Source organism: Lonchura striata, chromosome 16 (genome assembly GCF_046129695.1).
Source record: "Lonchura striata isolate bLonStr1 chromosome 16, bLonStr1.mat, whole genome shotgun sequence".
NCBI classification, from domain to species: domain Eukaryota; kingdom Metazoa; phylum Chordata; class Aves; order Passeriformes; family Estrildidae; genus Lonchura; species Lonchura striata.
Window position 1 is genome coordinate 2,134,005 of NC_134618.1, and position 6,460 is coordinate 2,140,464.

The 6,460-nt window shown below is 56.0% G+C and overlaps 1 protein-coding gene across 1 annotated transcript in view; it reads right to left on the bottom strand.

The window, feature by feature from the left end:
* The window catches only part of NTN3 (netrin 3), a 30,673-nt gene extending 24,441 nt beyond the window's left edge, over positions 1 to 6,232 (bottom strand). Inside the window, exon 1 of the mRNA XM_021529711.3 lies at positions 6,173 to 6,232. The gene's annotated coding sequence lies outside the window, so the exon portion shown is untranslated. The remainder of the gene's footprint in view (positions 1 to 6,172) is intronic.
* Positions 6,233 to 6,460: the final 228 nt, after the last annotated feature.

A 6,460-nucleotide genomic window follows, 5' to 3' on the forward strand; every position in this document is an offset into this window, starting at 1 on the left:
AGTGACAGCACCAACACCTCTGGTAGCCAGGGGAGAGGCCACGGGCAAAGTTGTTACGAGCAGCAGGTCTAGGACCCAGGACTAGGTTACTACTGGTTTTGGCATGCAGGGGAGCATGAGCATCTCTTGCTCATCCTCCCTGCCCCAGTGGGGAGCTTTGTCCCTCTTGCCAGTCTTACCAAAGCACAAGTCCCTGAGGCTCAGTGTCAAAGTTTTGGTGGCTTTGCTGCTGGGGAGCAGCCACTGGGGAGCCAACAGTCACTCAGCAGCACATCAGCACTGCAGAGGCAGGGCAGGAGTGGAAATCATTATCATCCGCAGGACCACACACAGGCACGCACACTCCGTGCTCAGCTCACCCCATTATCCCACTGAAAGAGAGCTGGGGCCAGTGGTCTCCATGGGCCTCACCTCCGTATTGGAGAGGAGGGCAAGCTGCAATCTGCTCCCTTTTATGCATATTCAGCATGACCCTGGGACTGCCGGCAAGCTGCCAGAGAGGCCTGGGAGTGGGTATTTCTCTCCCTGGTCCCCATCTGCCCCCCTCTTTCTACTTCCCATTTTTGCTGCCCCTGGTTCAGATCAAATGGAGACTGCTGACTAAGCAGAAAGAATTGGGATGACCCCTAGGTGCTAAATCCAGCCCAGCACGTTCCCAGATCTGGCATCAGGAGTGACATGAGCAATGGAGCCCCCTTCCCCAGGACAGTATCCCAAAGGTGCCCCCAGCAAGGCTCTCGGGTGGCTGCCAGCTCCCTGCCACCAGCAGCAGCCGTGGCCCGGTGGCAGGGCTCACCCTTCCCAAGGAAGAGGCCACCCTCCCAGCTCCTCCCCAGAAGTGGCTGCATTCTTGAGGTGTGCGATTTCCTCACTCCTCCACCCCCGGAATGCTAAGAGCCGTGCGGCTTGGAAGGACGTCATGCTGCCGGAGCACTTCAGAAGTGCTTTAAAAAAAAAATTAGCTTCCACATCCAACACCTCCACACCCCTTCTCTCTACAAGCACACGCTTCCCAGAGCAACCAGCAGTGTTTCCCTGCCTTCTGGGAGACTTGTCGGGGCGATGCTCCAGCCTACCGTGGGCTTCTTTTCCATCATCTTTGCAGGAGGCAGTGCCACTGAGGGTGATGCTGGGTGCAGATGCATGCCTGGAGCTCCAGGTCTCCCGATGCTGAGCCATGGAGTGGGTGCCTGGCCCCCAAAATAGAATGGGTGAGGCAAGTGTAGCAAGCAAGGAGAGCAAACTTCCCACGATGTGGATGCTGGTGCCTACAGCACACCCAGGATCACCACCTGGCAGACCAGGGCCACAGCAACTTTGCTGAAGTAATTATAGGATTAGGTGGAACAACACAGGGCAGGGAGGGAAGCAGGTTATTAACCAGATTTGATCCCAGGACCTTTGCAGCACAGGAGCAGCCTTCTCTAAAGTGGAGGGGAAGGCATGAGTGGTGCTCTGCTGTCGGAAAAATGTGGGCTTAGAGGGCAGGTGACAGCTAAAGCTGAGCAGCCAGCACTGCCCTGGAAGGGGATGGGAGAACCCCAAGGAATGACACGGGAATGATGCTGCACTCCTGCCAGGGACCTGTGCTGCTCCCCCAGGTTGATGCTCCTGCACCAATGATGCTGCTATGCTGCAGCCCACTGCATTTCTCCTCCAGGACAGGACAGCATAGCGTGTGGGGGAATTGCATGACTTGAGGAAAAGATGTGGCCTCACTTGGAACTGGTTGAGATGGGAATGACTGGTCCCCATGAGGTGATGCATCAGCCTGTGCACAGAGATAAGGTCCTGGGTGCCAGCGTGGGGCAGGGATAGAGCCACCCAGCCACACGAGGCACAAACATGCACAGCAAAAGCCGTGGATCAGGAGGCAGAAATTCCTGGGCAAGGATCAAAGGAGCTGAGTACTTGAGGGGGTCCAACAACTAAGACTCTTGGGTAAAACTGATCTAGGAGGACTGCTCATTCTTGAACTGTGCCATCCTCAGTAAAGCCCACCAGAATCTCAGATGTTCTCTGTGAAAGAAGCCACTAGGAGGACAGGACAGGACCCAAAGTAGAAGAGAAATTATGTGCTCAGAGAAGCTGAAACCAGGCACAAATGACCAGAGCATGTCCCTTAACCAGGGTGTATCTGCTCCTACCACCTGCATATTTCCTCCTTGTTACAGCCCCTTTGTAATGAGGGCATCTGGACTTCCTTGCCACATGTGCTGTGGGAACAACCCCGTGCAGCTCTGCCCCAGCCCATGAACAAGATCCATCCTGGGGGGCTGCCAGGGTCCCTGGATACCCAGGTCCCTCTCTCACCATGCTGACGCCAGCTTGGGGAAGCTTAACTCCTCCAGCCAACAAACAGAATCGGGCCCAAACTCTGCTCTGGCTGTGGATAAATCATTCCATGTGTTTCTGGGATATAAAAACACAACTGAGAAGTATTTAAAGTGAAAGGAAAAACTCCATGGAGCCAAGGTACTGGTCCAGCTCAGCTTTCCAGAGGGAGTGTGCGCTGGGAGAGGCTAGAGAGATGCAGTGAGGCTGGGAGTGCTTAATCGCCTTCCCAGCCACTAATGGAACAACTGGTGCCCACTTGGGACACGGCTAATGGCACAAAGGAGATGCCTCCCTTTCTTTTATAAGCTCCCTGATCTCTCCTGATATTTCAGTATCAAAAGCTTCCGAGTGCTTATGGCCCCACATCCGCAGGGCTGCCCACCCTGCGCAGCCCCTCGGACTCAGCCCCCTGCACGCACAGCTCAGGGGGGCAATTACACAGCAGCATCTTCCTGCAGCAGGCACTGCAGGTGATGGATATTGCAATGCACTCTTGGCAGGTCAGAGCCAGAATTACACAAGCCATACGATACCCTGGCGATGCCAGGAGACATGTACAAATTACACTGCACACAGGAAAGGATGGGCCAGATTCTGACCTCAGTGCTTTGGCATCAGCCCGAAGTAACTCCATTCACATCGGGCCAAACCAAGACGTAAGCAACTCCATTCAAATTTACACTGGCATACCTGTGGTCAGGATCTAGCCTGGCTTGAATTAGTTGCAGCCTGATGTTACAAAAGGCAGCAGAGCCCAGATTTCCAAGGTTATCAAAAACAATTAAAAGAAAAAGAAATTCACCATAAAACAGTCCCCAGGCTGCTCAGCTATATGCATGGAGCTGTCAAATGCAGGACACTAGGACACATCCCTTCTCACCAGTTTCAGTAACTCATAAGCCATGCTGACCACAGGAAGGAAGGACCAACACCCAGCACCCCCCATGCCCACTCTGCTCCCCACTCACCCTGGGTAGAGGAGACTTCAGCATAGTATCACCCATATGATGCAGACCTGAATTCATTTTGCTGCAAAGCTCTTGCATCGCCCAGCTAGTGCAAGCTGGAGATCTCCTCCTGAAGTTCCCAGTGCAACAGCAGCTCAAGGAGACATTTGGAGCCCTTGATGTTGCAGGACAAGCAAGCACTGCCTGGATGCATTTGGACCCAATGGTCCTTGTGGGTCCCTTCCAACTCAGGGTGTTCTATGTTTTTTTTCCTACCCCATTTATTAACCTCTACTGCATCTTGGCCAGTTCATTTTTTTACGCAACTCTAACCCCACCGCAGTCTCCCAAACTCCTTTGCACATTCCTACCACCATGTTTGGCTCTAATTAGTGGTCTCAAAAGCATCCCTCAAGGTGCAGAGTGTTTTCCTACCACTACTCCCAGTGGATGCAAGGGACTCAGAGTTCCAGTCCATAAGCCCTCATTGCTTCCACCCCTTTCCACTCCTTATGAGAATAAAGTGATCTAGCTTCCATAACATCCCTCATTGAGTTTTCACAACATGCCGGGCACAGATGTTGAAAACAGTCTGGATGAATATTTAAAATGGTATTCAGAAATGACAACATTTGGCCAGCTTTGAAAGAGCTCTCACATCGGGCAGAGGATGGCTCACAACAACCGGCTGGAAACACACTGCACTTTGACATCTTTTTTTTTTACCCCCTCTCTGGCTACTGGTACGATACTTCATGCCCCTGGTGTCCCACAGTCTGTTATTGCTTGAGTGCCAGCCAAGCCTACAGCATTAGGAAGAAGCTGTCACGTACGTTTTTAAACATCACGGGGCAAAGCGGAATATGGAAAATCTGTCGCATTTCCATACCGAGCGCAAGGATCCTGCACAGGCTTGGGGAGAGGCTCGAAGGGGCACAGAATAATTGCTTCCTTATGGGACAGGGCCTGACTAACCAGGGTGGGGGAACAGGAGGCAGAGGTGCTGCCTCAACACCCTCGATATGCTGGGCTGCTTTCCTGCTGAAGATGTCTCAGCACGCCCCCCAAGGTGTGCACTAATGCTCACCTCCTTCTTCAGGGCTGAGGAAACCCCCTCTCAGAGTCACACCTCTGCCAGCAGTCAGCCAAGGTGGGACCTCCATTCGGTCCAACCCAGACTGAATACACCATTGTTCTGATGCTCAGAGAGCGGTGGAAATGCTTCTCAGCCTGGATGCCTAGCAGCTTGCATTTCTGGTGAGTATCTTGCACCCAGCTGCATCCCTAGGCCAGGCTTCTCTCTTCCACAACCTGCAGACACACATCAGCTCCTTCCCAACCTGGCATTACAACTGTCCTCTTCTCTGCAGGGACCTAACCTTCCTTCCACACACAGGTAGAAGAGGAAGGGGTGTTGGGACCCGTTCAACCCACCCTCCTCTTGGACTGCTGGATCTCCTGTCCTCTCATCAGCCTGCTCTCAAACAGGTGTCAGAGCAGCACAGCAGCTCCCTCTGTTTTGTAAGTGGGATACTGCAGAAAAAGAGAAAAAAAAGTTGCCCTCCATCCCTCCAAACACCTTGGAGGCTGCTTTCAGCACACGGCCGAAGCCACATCCCACTCCACTTGTTACAGAGATCTCTAGCCTCCCCAGGTTCTGAGAGACAGGCAACAGCAAACTTGGCCAGGGAAGAAGGATCTGTGGCATTTCCAAACATGCAGGGTGTACACATCCATGTCTGCATTCAGTATTCTCTCAGCCTGGCTACTGGTCCAACACAAATGCCATGGATGGAGGTGGGAATGCTCAGCCTGGCTTACATTCCATCCATTCATGGGATGAGCTCCCTGAGAGAGGAGTATTCATGCCCAAGTGCTGCCTAGATGAGCATCAAGCCAGCAGGACCCAGCACTGCCAGAGCAGCTCGTGCTCCTGCCCACAGGGCCTCCCTCACCCACCCTGCTTGGAGACACAGCAGACTGCCAAGCACCACGACCCCATCACACCAGTTAGTCCTCGTCCCAAGAAAGGTATTTCCACCCACCCACTCTCCAGTGGGCCAGGGAAGCTGTAGGACGGTGTTTTGAGGAAATGAGGTTTCAGCAGCTCCAAGAGAGGAAAGCAAAAGCAAACCCACCAAACGCTTCCCAGCTTCCCTTCCCATGAAGCTGCTCGCACGTTCACTGGCCAGAGCTCTCACCCCAGCTGTGGCTCAAGGACCAGGTGCTCAGGGTGCTGAGGGTCTCACCCAGTCTGGCTCCAGAACTGCATCCCATGGGAGCGCTTTCCAAAGGGAGCCGACCCACCCCGCAGGGGAGTCTCTCGGGGCAAGGGACCAGCGATGGACCCCAGCCCGGGATGATGACAAGAGCGATGCTGCCCGCCCAGGTGGCTTTGTGCCGGCGGAGCCCCCGCGGGCGAAGGGCTGCGGTGGGAGCGGCGGGCAGGGGACCACGTGCATGCCTCGTGCCCCGTCAGCGGGCTGGCACCGCAGGCTCGGCCTGGCACCGCAGGCTCGGCCTGGCAGGGCTCCCGCCTTGTCCGCGCCGCACCCGTACGGAGCGGGGCCGGGGCTCCGCCGGGCTGCGACACTGTGGGGCTCCCTACAGCGCCGAGAACCCCCGGGGCGGCGACAGCGAGCCGGGCCGAGCCGGGCCAGGGTGAGGAGCGGCGGCGGCCGGAGCTACCCGGGGACGGGAGCGGGGCTCGGCGGCGGGCGGGCGGCCTCGCTGCGGGGAGGTCCCGTTCTCGTCGGTGAAAGGATGGAAAGGGAAATAAAGGGAGGGTGAGCACGGGGGGAGAGGGAGGAATAAAAGGCAACGAGGGAGGGAGCGGAGGGGAGGAGAGCGGCAGCCCGGAGCGTCGGGAAGTTGGGAGCGCAGCTTACCGCGGCCGGGCAGGTAGCGGGGCCGGTCCGGGCGACAGGTCCGGGAGCGGCGGCGAGGGGAGCCGGGGCCGCGGCGAAGCGGACGGCGGGCAGGGGTAGCTCCTTCCCGGTGCTGGCCGCAGCACGAAGAAAGGAAAAAAAAGTGAAGAAAACGCTGTATGGGGAGAAAAGCAATGATAACGAATTTCCAGGGAATCGTGCGTGGGGGACGAAATAAGGCGAAATAGTGGAAAGCGGGAGCGCTGCTCCCGGCGGCGCGGGCGGGTCCCAGCGCCGTGCCCGCAGCCG